This window comes from Lithobates pipiens, unplaced genomic scaffold (genome assembly GCF_037356315.1).
Source record: "Lithobates pipiens isolate NorthernLeopardFrog02 unplaced genomic scaffold, aLitPip1_a1.2 Scaffold_19, whole genome shotgun sequence".
Taxonomy (NCBI): domain Eukaryota; kingdom Metazoa; phylum Chordata; class Amphibia; order Anura; family Ranidae; genus Lithobates; species Lithobates pipiens.
Window position 1 is genome coordinate 594,836,427 of NW_027507764.1, and position 13,057 is coordinate 594,849,483.

A 13,057-nucleotide genomic window follows, 5' to 3' on the forward strand; every position below is an offset into this window, starting at 1 on the left:
CGCGTCTACAATCATCGGCTCTCTTAATTCACATTTTGAGGCCGGTAACATATACAGAGGCATCAGGTTCAAAGGTCAACCAGGACAAGTGTGAAGCTTTCTGGATGGGCGTGGAAGGTGAGAGCTTTGTTCTCCCGGATGACTTCCCAGAGCCCCAACAAAAAATTAGAGTTCTAGGCATTGAATTTGGCCCAGGTGACTATGGTCATGCAAATTGTGTGAACAGGCTGGAGAATGCCGATGCCAAGGTGCAAGCTGGAAGGGTTGGCGGCTTTCCTTGAGGGAAAAAGTTGATCTGATCAAGACTTACCTGATGTGGCTTTTCTTTGTATTCTTCTTTCACTCCTCTAGATTTTCATATCAAATATATTTTTGGTAAAAGGCTCCATGCATGGTGACGGTGATGTTCCTTAGTCTGACTCTCCTGTAGGCATTATGTTGTGCGCAATTTGGTTTGCACCGTTTATTTTGTTCTTGTTTTGTATAATCATATTCAATTATTTTGTTATTTATTAATTATGGTTTTATTGTATATAAGTTGTTGTTTGTAAGATTTTCAATAAACAAAATTAACCTCCTCATATGGGCACAGCGGGTGTACAGACCCGGGAACTCAGTACAGGGATGGTGGGAACCCCTCATAATGGGCACAGCGGGTGTACAGACCCGGGAACTCAGTACAGGGATGGTGGGAAACCCTCAAAATGGGCACAGCGGGTGTACAGACCCGGGAACTCAGCACAGGAATGGTGGAAACCCCTCATAATGGGCACAGCGGGTGTACAGACCTGGAAACTCAGCAGAAGGATGGTGGGAACCCCTCATAATGGGCACAGCGTTGTACAGACTCGGGAACTCAGCACAGGGATGGTGGGAACCCCTCATAGTGGGCGCAGCGGGTGTACAGACCCGGGAACTCAGCACAGGGATGGTGAGAACCCCTCATAATGAGCACAGCGGGTGTACAGACCCGGAAACTCAGCACAGGGATGGTGGGAACCCCTCGTAATGGGCACAGCGGGTGTACAGACCAGGGAACTCAGCACAGGGATGGTGGGAACCCCTCCTAATGGGCACAGCGGGTGTACAGACCCGGGAACTCAGCACAGGGATGGTGGGAAGCCCTCATAATGGGCACAGCGGGTGTACAGACGCAGGAACTTAGCACAGGGATGGTGGAACCCCTCATAATGGACACAGCGGGTGTACAGACCCGGGAACTCAGCACAGGGATGGTGGGAACCCCTCATAATGGGCACTGCAGGTGTACAGACCCAGGAACTCAGCACATGAATGGTGGGAACCCCTCATAATGGGCACTGCAGGTGTACAGACCCGGGAACTCAGCACAGGGATGGTGGGAACCCCTCGTAATGGGCACATCGGGTGTACAGACCAGGGAACTCAGCACAGGGATGGTGGGAACCCCTCATAATGGGCACAGCGGGTGTACAGACCCGGGAACTCAGCACAGGGATGGTGGAACCCCTCATAATGGACACAGCAGGTGTACAGACCCGGGAACTCAGCACAGGGATGGTGGGAACCCCTCATAATGGGCACAGCGGGTGTACAGACCCGGGAACTCAGCACAGGGATGGTGGGAACCCCTCATAATGTGCACAGCAGTGCAGAGAATCGCTCTCCACAGTACAAGGACAAGTATACATTGTGGGTGGAATGATATTTTAAAGGGAAATAGAAAAGTGCTGCATAGGAAAAGGAGGAGCTATATCAGAGGACATGCTGCAAAAGGGACATTTTCTCAGGGAAGGTGATAAAGAAACGTGATACAAATATTAATAAAATGTAGAAAGTGAAAAAAAGAATCCTATGTATCAATTTATAGAAACATTGTTGGAGGAATGTGACAAGTATCCCCCATCCTCGATGAACTCTGGTTGTATTTTTCTTAATGCGGTGATTTCCGATGACTGTCATCTAGCGCCCATAATAAGGTTTATTTTTTTTTAACGAAATACCAGAATCAGTATAAATATCACATTATGGGCACTAGGTGGAGCTGATGATCATTGGAAAGCATACAGACTAAGGCAGTCAAGAGTGTGCAATGTACAACACAGCATACAGAAAGAAGAAGTCCAAAGTATGTGATGCACAGCACAGCATGCAGAATAAGGCAGCCGAGATATATAATCAACAACACAGCATACAGAGAGAAGCAGGGAACCCGTGTAAATTCCCTTGTCCCTTGAAGTTTTAGTCCTGTGCTGTGTCCCCATATCTCAGTGTGAAGTTCTGTTACTAATGCTGCCCAGCTCTGCCCCATTGCCGCTGCCCGACACACACAAATGCGAACACAGGCTAAATGTCCAGTTACATTGGTGGTCAGTGGAAATCTTCTCATTACATTGGAGCTTGGTGTACAATACTTTCATTCACACTAGTGGCCAGTGTGAAGGTCCCCCTTACATTGGTGGTCACTGTAAATCCCTCCTTACATTGGTGGTTACTGTGAATGCTCCTATTACATTAGTGGTCAGTGTAAATCCCAATTACATTAGTGGTCAGTGTAAATCCCAATTACATTAGTGGTCAGTGTAAATCCCAATTACATTAGTGGTCAGTGTAAATCCCAATTACATTAATGGTCAATGTAAATCCCCATTACATTAGTGGTCAGTGTAGAAACTCCTCTTTATATTAGTAATCTAAAAAAAAATCCAAACTTGTCTTTGTGGTCAGTTTTGAATCCTCCCTTACATTGGTGGTCGATGTAGAAGCCCCCTTTAAATTGGTGGTGAGTGTAAATCCCCCTTTACATTGGTGGCCAGTGTAGAAATCCCCTTTTGGTTGTTAATGTAAAATCCCCCATCACATTGGTTTTCAGTGTAAATTCTTCATTACATTGGTGCTAAGTACAGAATTGCCCTTACACTGGAGGTCAGTGTAAATCCCTCTTTACATTGGTGGTCAGTGTAGAAATACCCCTTTATTGGTTGTTAATGTAAAATCCCCCATCACATTGGTTTTCAGTGTAAATTCTTCATTACATTGGTGCTAAGTGCAGAATTTCCCTTACACTGGTGGTCAGTGTAAATCCCTCTTTACATTGGTGGTCAGTGTAAATCCCTCTTTACATTGGTTGTCAGTATAAATCCCTCTTTACATTGGTGGTCAGTGTAAATCCCTCTTTACATTGGTGGTCAGTGTAAATCCCCCCTAACATTGGTGTTCGGTGTAAAAGTGTAGGCAGAAAAGATATTCTCTTGCGCTGGGTGCAGACGGCCTTGGTAGGGGGTGGTAGTTTTTCTTAATGGTGCATGTGTGAAGAGATCATGCAAGCCTCGCTGCCTATGCCGACTAGGAGAACTCCAAAGTATTATGCAAGGAAGGAAAAGAAAGGGGCGTGGCCTGTTGCATGAAAAGGAGTTTATTAAAAACAAAATGGGTATGTACAAAGAAATACTACGTATTTGTACATGTGAATAAAAGTGATGTTAGACATTTAATAGATTGATATGTGATGTAATACACAGAAGGGATACTTGAATGGTTGGATAACGCGTTTCGAGGGTTTTCCTCTTCATCAGAGCCTTAGAGAGCCAATACGAGTCTGTGTTTATATGTATAACAATAGGTAGAGGAAGCTGGATGAGTAATATAACACTACATAGGTAGTATTCTTTGTCGCTGCTGATGGTTATCCTTCCACGTCTCAAGCACTCTACATAAAACAAGACACAAAACAAATAAAGATAGAGGTAGAATTGCAGACACTAATGCAAATGTTAAAATCTTTTTATCTTTTTTTATCGGAACTGCGACATTGTGACACATCGGACACTTTTGACACTATTTTGGGACCACTGACATTTACACAGCGATCAGTGCTGTAAAAAAGCACTGATTACTGTGTAAACGACACTGGCAGGGAAAGGAGTTAAACATTAGGGGGGCGATCAAGGGGTTAAGTGTGTTCCCTCAGTGTGTTCTAACTGTGGGGGGGGGGGCTCACATGACAGAGATCACCGGGAGCAGTAGATCCCTGTCATGTTGCTAGGCAGAACAGGGAAATGCCTTGTTGACATAAGCATCTCCCCGTTCTGCCTCTCCGTGTCACGGTCGCGGGCCACCGGCGGACATCGAGCGCGTGCGCAATTTTAAAGTGTGACATTTTAGGTATCTATTTACTCACCGGAACACTATCTTTTTATATTTTACCCAACAAAAATTGGGCTATATATTGTTTTTTTTTTTTCATTAAAACTCATTCAAATATATTTTTTTCCCAAAAAATTGCGCTTGAAAAAACCGCTGCGCAAATACTGCATGACATAAAAAAGTGCAACAATCGCCATTTTTAGGGTTTCTGCTAAAAAAATTTTTTTTTTTTAAATCTATAATGTTTGGGGGTTGTAAGTAATTTTCCAGACAAAACAAATACTGATTTTACGAGTAAATAAAAGGCCGGGTCCTTAACCCCTTCAGCCCCGGACCATTTTGCTGGCCAAAGACCAGACCACTTTTTTGCGATTCGGCGTCGCTTTAACTGACAATTGCGTGGTCGTGCGACGTGGCTCCCAAACAAAATTGGCGTCCTTTTTTTTCCCCACAAATAGAGATTTTTCTTTTGGTGGTATTTGATCACCTCTGCGGTTTTTATTTTTTGCACTATAAACAAAAATAGAGCGACAATTTTGAAAAAAAATGCATTATTTTTTACTTTTTGTTATAATAAATATCCCCCAAAAATATACAAAAAAAACATATTTTTCCCTCAGTTTAGGCCGATACGTATTCTTCTACATATTTTTGGTAAAAAAAAATCACAATAAGCGATTATTGATTGGTTTGCGCAAAAGTTATAGCGTTTACAAAATAGGGGATAGTTTTATGCCATTTTTATTAATAATTTTTTTTTTTTACTAGTAATGGCGGCGATCAGCGATTTTTATTGTGACTGCGACATTTTGGCGGAAACATCGGACATTTTTTACACATTTTTGGGACCATTGTCATTTTTACAGCAATCAGTGCTATATAAATGCAGTGATTCTTGAGTAAATGACACTGGCAGTGAAGGGGTTAACCAGTGGGTGGCAGTGTAGGGGTTAAGTGTTCCTAGGGGCGTGTTACTAACTGTGGGGGGGTTGGGCTTTCATTTAGTGAACACTGATCTTTGCTCCAATCACATGGAGCAGAGATCAGCAACACTAGTTGCTAGGGAGAATGGGGAGATGCTGTTTACAACGGCAGCTCTCCGTTCAGCCTCCCCGTGAGACGATCGCGGGTATGCCCGCGGCGATCGAGTCCGCGGGACCCGCGACCGGACTCACGGGGGGTCCCGACCGGCAGGCAAGTGCGCTGCCGCCGGCGGCGCGCTCGCGATGGCAGGGCGGCATTAAAGATTGGACGTACCTGTACGCCAATATGCCTGCCCGTGACATTCTGCCGACGTACTTTGGCGTGCCAGAAACGGTTAAAGTGGTGTTGCCACCAAAAATTAAAAAAGTGTTTAAAAATCTTTAAAAAAAAATAAAAAAATAATTGGGAAAAAAAAAATATTTTTTACTCACCTCTATATACCTGTTGCTAGGGGGGTCCCTCGTAGTCTACCTTCTTCCTTGCCCGGGCTGGTGACATCACTTCCCCTCGCGCCGCACAGTCACCTGGGACCTGTCACGTGTCCCAGGTGACTGCGTATCACGGTGCACTGCGCCACTCGCGCATGCGCAGTGGGTGCCCAGCTGTGAAGCCACAGCCGGGTGCCCACAGTACGAATGACGCCGCCGCGAGCGGAGTGGGGAACGGGGGGGGGGGCTTTGTTCCCCCGCATTGCTGGACCCTGGGGCAGGTAAGTGTCCGGTTTCTAAAAGTCAGCAGCTGCAGTATTTGTAGCTGCTGACTTTTAATTTTTTTTTTTTTAGGGGGCACCCCGCTATAAGTGACTATTATATGAGGAAATGATCCCGAAAGAAAGAGCTTGTAGGCCTCGTTCACGCAGAATCGCCATTTTGAGGAGGTGAAGGTCCCTTTAAGTAAAAATCCTCCCCGATTTCCAGGAAATAAAGATGGAGACATTCAGGTTACCTATTCTTCTGTGTGGGACGCCATGACTGGGGAGGATCTTGCTGCTACTCCAAACACTCCCGGGCAATACTGTGGAGAGAGAAGGGGTGGAGTTTATGGAAGGGTTGGAGGTGTGAGTAGGTGGCCTTCAGAGACACTGCAGATAGACAGCCCAGAAATAAAGTGTAAGCTCTTATACCGTACCCGGCATCCCTTTGGTCCTTTGCCGCTGCACCGACAACGTCTCCGTTTGGATGTATTCCGCTTAGCGAGTCTTCGTACGGTCAGATCTCGGTGTCCATCATCCATCATCTCCATCTACAAAACCAAACACAAATATATTGCCCAGCGACGAGACGTAACGAGAGGGATCGGGAGTTCTTCCACAATGGAAATCCAACTCCACTTTTATGAAAGAAAAAAAAGAATTCGCTTTTCTAAAACTCCGCCCCTTAAAGCTTCCAGGACAATAAATATCTTGTTATAATATGATATGAGTGTGGAGTGAAGAACTAAGGCGTGACGTCACCGGGAGCCACCCATACAGTGGGAACAAACGGGCAAGGTAGACTTCAGTGCACTACCAACTCCAATCAGCAGGGGGAGCCTAAAGACAGTTTTCCCCCACTATGAGGTCACACGGAATTACAAAATATATCAAGATTTAATAGATTAGAGATAGAAGAGTAATTCGCTTTCCTGCTGATTCTTTGTCACTTTTCTGTGAATGAACTTTCTCTTTTTTTGTTATTGACATAGAAATATTTCACAAACAGAATTCTCAAGAAAATAGAAAGTTATAAAAACAAATTATTTTAGGTAAACCACCGTTATCGTCTCTAGTCTGCGGTGTGTGATTCCTGTTCATGTCACTGTACGATACCCAACCCCGCCACAAGGTGTGCACTTGTCCAAGTTTTATTTTTACATCCTTTACATCATAATATCCCTATCACATCAGAGATCCATCCATCCCATCAGAGATCCTCTCCATCACATCAGAGGTCAATCCATCACATCAGAGGTCCCCTCCATCACATCAGAGGTCCCTCCATCACATCAGAGATCCTCTCCATCACATCAGAGGTCCATCCATCACATCAGAGATCCCTCCATCACATCAGAGGTCCCTCCATCACATCAGAGATCCCTCCATCACATCAGAGGTCCCCTCCATCACATCAAAATCCCCCTATTACATCAGAGGTCCTCTCCATCACACCAGAGGTCCTCTCCATCACACTAGAGATACCTCCATCACATCAGAGGTCCCTCCATCACATCAGAGGTCCTCTCCATCGCATCAAAATCCCCCTATTACATCAGAGGTCCTCTCCATCACACCAGAGGTCCTCTCCATCACACCAGAGGCCCCTCCATCACATCAGAGGTCCCTCCATTACATCAGAGTCCCCTTATCCAATCAGAGGTCACCTCCATCACATCAGAGTCCCTCTATCACATCAGAGGTCCCTCCATCACATTAGAGGTCCTCTCCATCACACCAGAGGTCCCCTCTATCACATCAGAGGTCCTTTCCATTACACTAGAGGTCCCTCCATCACATCAGAGGACCCCTCTATCACATCAGAGGTCCCCTCCATCACACTAGAGGTCCCCTCATCACATAAGAGGTCCCCTCCATCACATCAGAGGTCCCCCCATCACACCAGAGGTGCCCTCCATCACATAAGAGGCCCCTTCCATTACACTAGAGGTCCCTCCATCACATCAGATGTCCACTCTATCCCATCAGAGATCCATCCATCACATCAGAGGTCCCTCCATCACATCAGAGGTCCCTTCCATCACATCAAATAATCCTCTCTATCGCATCAGAGGTCCTCTCCATCGCATCAGATGTCCTCTCCATCACATCAGAGGTCCCTCCATCACATCAGAGGTCCCCTCCATCACATCAAAGAATCCTCTCCATCGCATCAGAGGTCTCTCCATCACATCAGACATCCTCTCCATCACACCAGAGGTCCCCTCCAGAGGCGTAACTAGAAACCTCAGGGCCCCGGTGCAAGAAATCAGGAAGGGCCCCCCCCCCCCCCCCCGAAAAGCATGATTTTGATACTATATTTTTTTTCCACTGTACAACAAAGTAAAACATTTCTGTGCAGCCTGTGTCCCCAGTGGAACCTGTGTCACCAGTGCAGTGGTGGTCCTGGAGAGGGGTGGTGGTACTGGAGGTGGGTGGCGGTGGTGGTACTGGAGGGGGATGGTGGTACTGGAGGTGGGTGGCGGTGGTGGTCCTGGAGGGGAGTGGCAGTGATGGTCCTGGAGGGGGATGGTGGTCCTGGAGAGGGGTGGCATTGGTGGTACTGGAGGGGGATAGTGGTCCCGGAGAGGGGTGGTGGTGGTACTGGAGGGGGATGGTGGTCCTGGAGAGGGGTGGCGGTGGTACTGGAGGTGGGTGGCGGTGGTGGTCCTGGAGGGGGATAGTGGTCCTGGAGGGGGATGGTGGTCCTGGAGAGCGGTGGTGGTGGTACTAGAGGTGGGTGGCGGTGGTACTGAAGGTGGGTGGTGGTGGTACTGGAGGTGGGTGGCAGTGGTGGTACTGAAGGGGGGGTGGTGGTACTGGAGAGGGATGGCGGTCCTGGAGAGGGGTGGCGGTGGTACTGGAGGTGGGTGGTGGTGGTACTGGAGGAGGGTGGCGATGGTACTGGAGCAGCATGGTAGTCCTGGAGAGGGGTGGCGGTGGTGGTACTAGAGGGTGGGTGGTGGTACTGGAGAGGCATAGTGGTCCTGGAGAGGGGTGGCGGTGGTACTGGAGGTGGGTGGCGGTGGTGGTACTAGAGGGTGGGTGGTGGTACTGGAGAGGCATGGTGGTCCTGGAGAGGGGTGGCGGTGGTACTGGAGGTGGGTGGCATGGTGGTGGTACTGGAGAGGGGGTGGCATGGTGGTGGTACTGGAGAGGGGGTGGCGGTGGTCCTGGAGGTGGGTGGCGGTGGTACTGAAGGTGGGTGGTGGTGGTACTGGAGGAGGGGTGGCGGTGGTACTGAAGGTGGGTGGTGGTGGTACTGGAGGAGGGGTGGCGGTGGTACTGAAGGTGGGTGGTGGTGGTACTGGAGGAGGGGTGGCGGTGGTACTGAAGGTGGGTAGCACGGTGGTGGTGGTGGTACTGGAGGAGGGGTGGCACTGGAGGAGGGGTGGCGGTGGTACTGGACATCAGGATCCCCAGATACCCCACCTTACTTTAGGGTCCCCAGAGAGCCCCCCTTACTTTAGGGTCCCTAGACAGTCACCCCCCTTAAAGAGGTTTCGCTGTACCTTGCTGGACTCCGCTGTGCACCTTGGCCCCCAGCAGATCTCTGTACCTCCCCCCCCCCACGCACCTGGGGGGAGGCAGCGATCAGCAGCTCTATGGATGTTGATGGGCGGTGGGATCTTCCAGAGTCTACACACTGGAGAGGAGTCAGCACGGCTGTGAGTGAAGAGCGTGTCTCATGTAAACAGCAGCACAGAGACACCGGCACTCGGGAGTGAAGTTTCATTTTCCCTTGTCCGCTCGCAAAACACACAGCTGATCTGCTCCCCCTTCGGCCCCCCCTCCCCTCCTCTCCTCTCCTGTGTTCTCCGCGGGAAATGTGAGCTTGTTAGCTTCACACCTGAATGCCCGCGGAGAACACAGGAGAGGAGAGGAGGGGAGGGGGGCCGAAGGGGGAGCAGATCAGCTGTGTGTTTTGCGAGCGGACAAGGGAAAATGAAACTTCACTCCCGAGTGCCGGTGTCTCTGTGCTGCTGTTTACATGAGACACGCGCTTCACTCACAGCCCTGTGAAAAGCAACCACGCCGGGGCCCCCCGACAGTGATGGAATTCCAGGGCCCAGTCGCAACTGCGACTGTTGCGACCCTGATATTTCCGCCACTGGTCCCCTCTATCACATCAGGAGAGTGTATAGCTGTGTCAGCCGTTGAGTCACATTTAAGGAGAAAATAGTCGCTGCCTGTAGGGCCTCCTCCCACTGGTCCTCATCTAGTGGGCCTATGTCCACTTCCCACCTCATTTTCACTGTCAGTGAACAGATGTGTACAGACAATGGAGTCCAATGCTTTATTTTCGTTTTCATTGTTACAACAGTTCGATATAGAATAGGAGATTCGATGTGACTCTGACAATAACAATGTGTCTATAGAACCTGTGGTCGAATGTGCCTAACCTTACCTCTATTAGTCCAAGATTATATAGAGAAAATATTCGACAGAGAAAAAAGATTTGAGAGAGAGAAAAGATTCTGCAAGTTACTGTCCTAAAAAGTGTTTGGGGACCCGGGTCCTGCCCCAGGGGACATGGATCAATGCAAAAAAAAGTTTTAAAAACAGACGTTTTTTCGGGAGCAGTGATTTTAATAATGATTAAAGTGAAACAATAAAAGTGTAATATTCCTTTAAATTTCGTAGGGGGGGTGTGTCTATAGTGTTCCCCTTGCGTCAGGGGGGGGCGGGGTCAGGTGATGGGTGGCCCCGCCCTCCGTATATAAGAAACGTCAGCCGCCGGAATTCCTGCAGTGTCTCCTCCACGGAGACAGAAGAAGGATGCTGCGCTGCGCTGGATGAGATGAGACATCGCTGGAGAGATGACCGTCCATCGCTGGATAGCAAGAGTGGATTACCACCGCTGGAATCTTTTTTTTATTTTTTTATTTTTAATAAAGGAATTTTTCAAAAGTGTGATTGTTTTATTTAACCATTTTTTACACTTTCTTTGTGAAATGGTAGGGGTACTTTTGTACCCCCTTACCATTTCAAACGGGGGGGGCGGCGGGATCTGGGGGTCCCCTTGTTAAAGGGGGCTTCCAGATTCTGATAAGCCCCCCGCCCGCAGACCTCCACAACCACCGGCCAGGGTTGTGGTGATGAGGCCCTTGTCCTCATCAACATGGGGACAAGCTGCTTTGAGGGGTCACGGACCCCCAAAGCATCCTCCCAATGTTGAGGGCATGTGGCCTGGTACGGTTCAGGAGGGAGGGGGGGCGCTCTCTCGTCCCCCCCTCTTTTCCTGCGGCCTGCCAGGTTGCGTGCTCGGATAAAGGGTCTGGTATGGATTTTTAGGGGGAACCCCACGTCAAATTTTTTCTTAAATTTGAGGCAGGGTTCCCCTTAATATCCATACCAGACCCGAAGGGCCTGGTAATTGAATTTGGGGGACCCCCACGCTTTTTTTTTAATTTATTTATTTATTTATTTTATCAATGACTTTCAATGAGTGTTCTCTGTATTACGGAGCCGACAATTCATAATATCTGCGAGTGATTTTAAATGACTTTTTTTCCTGCAGAAATGACACTTTGTGCTGGGACAGTTCTAAGCACGGGAAACATGCGCCCCTTCACAGGCACACTATAGACACCCCCCCCCCCCTACGAAATTTAAAGGAATATTACACTTTTATTGTTTCAGTTTAATCATTATTAAAATCACTGCTCCCGAAAAAACGGCCGTTTTTAAAACTTTTTTTGCATTGATCCATGTCCCCTGGGGCAGGACCCGGGTCCCCAAACACTCCCCTGGGGCAGGACCCGGGTCCCCAAACACTCCCCTGGGGCAGGACCCGGGTCCCCAAACACTCCCCTGGGGCAGGACCCGGGTCCCCAAACACTTTTTAGGACAGTAACTTGCAAATTAGCCTTTAAAATTAGCACTTTAGATTTTGAACGTTGGAGTCCAATAGACTTTAATAGGGTTCTAAAGTATGCTATATAGTTAGCTCCGTCGAATCTTCTTTATACATTCGACAGACACCATAAGCCTTCCAAGACAGATTCGACCGTAATTCATGTGGATTTTCGGACGAATGCAATTTTTGAACGAAAAACGAAATAAATAAAAACAAATTTCGGGAGTAACTAAATAAATTAAGTTTTCGGACGAAAATGAAATTCCGAAACGAAATATTTTACTCTGCACATGTCTAGTAGCTATATGGGAATGTCTTCAGAGAGACTTTTCTTAGTCTGTATATAGGAACGTCTCTTAGGGAGCTTCTCCTAGTCCCTATATAGGGATGTCTGCTAGGAGTCTACTCCTCTCCTGTATATTGGAATATCTCCTAATAGACTTCTTCTAATCTCTATATGGGGATGTCTCCTAGACAACTTATCCTAGTCTCTATTTCGGGATATCTTCTAGGAGGTTTCTTCTAGTCTCCATATGGAGATGTCTCCTAGTGTATATATGGGGACGTCTCTTACGAAACTTCTCCAAGTCACTATATGGGAATGTCTCCTAGGAGGCTTTTCTTAGTCTGTATATAGGAAGGTCTCTTAGGAGGCTTCTCCTAGTCCCTATATAGGTATGTCTGCTAGATGACTTACCCTACTATGTATTTGGGGATATCTCCTAGTGTCTATATGGGGACGTCTCCTAGATGACTTCTCCTAGTCTCTATATAGGGACGTCTCCTAGGAGGCTTCTCCTAGTTTTTATATGGGGATGTCTCCTAAAAATTAAACGTGCGCCCAAGGTGCAGCGTCAGATCCATTGGTGTAAGGCTGGAAGCAAGTGTGTAGAGGACTATGTCAACAGGTAGTGGTTAAGTCAGGGTGAGTTGCCCCGCAGGACAAGGGAAAGAAGGATAGTTTTCCTTGGGGGTCTCCGTGCCTATTGTACACTATGAAGACAAGGTCACTAACCCTGGGTTTGCACAGGAACAGGTTAAAGAGCACCCTGTGCTTCCACACTACTCAACAACATAAACAACCATCCAAGATTATACAAAACGCACAGCAGTCTTACAATGAGAGGTGAGCGTCAGTGCCGAGCTGTTCATTGACGTCATCATAAATTCCAGAAATTGCAAATGTTCATTTGGGACCCTATTGAAGTCACCGGGGTGAATATTGATAATCCGTTCTCGTAATTTCTAAGGCTATTAGGCAACGGATTGACAAATATTTCTTTAAAACTACTATACAGCGTGGAGAGGGTCCTCCATTTTTAGGTGACATTTTAAAAAAACTGCACTCCTTTCAATGACAGGAGACAGTAGGATTTCCATAGACGGTGCCAGAGACA

The 13,057-nt window shown here is 47.6% G+C and overlaps 1 long non-coding RNA gene across 2 annotated transcripts in view; it reads right to left on the minus strand.

The window, feature by feature from the left end:
- Positions 1 to 3,378: 3,378 nt before the first annotated feature.
- The window catches only part of LOC143997809 (uncharacterized), a 54,756-nt gene continuing 45,077 nt past the window's right edge, over positions 3,379 to 13,057 (minus strand). For both annotated transcript variants that reach the window (XR_013277742.1, XR_013277741.1), the window contains exons 2-4: positions 6,238 to 6,351; positions 6,055 to 6,123; positions 3,379 to 3,688 (exon numbers count right to left, since the gene is read on the minus strand). This is a non-coding gene — a long non-coding RNA (uncharacterized LOC143997809). The remainder of the gene's footprint in view (positions 3,689 to 6,054; positions 6,124 to 6,237; positions 6,352 to 13,057) is intronic.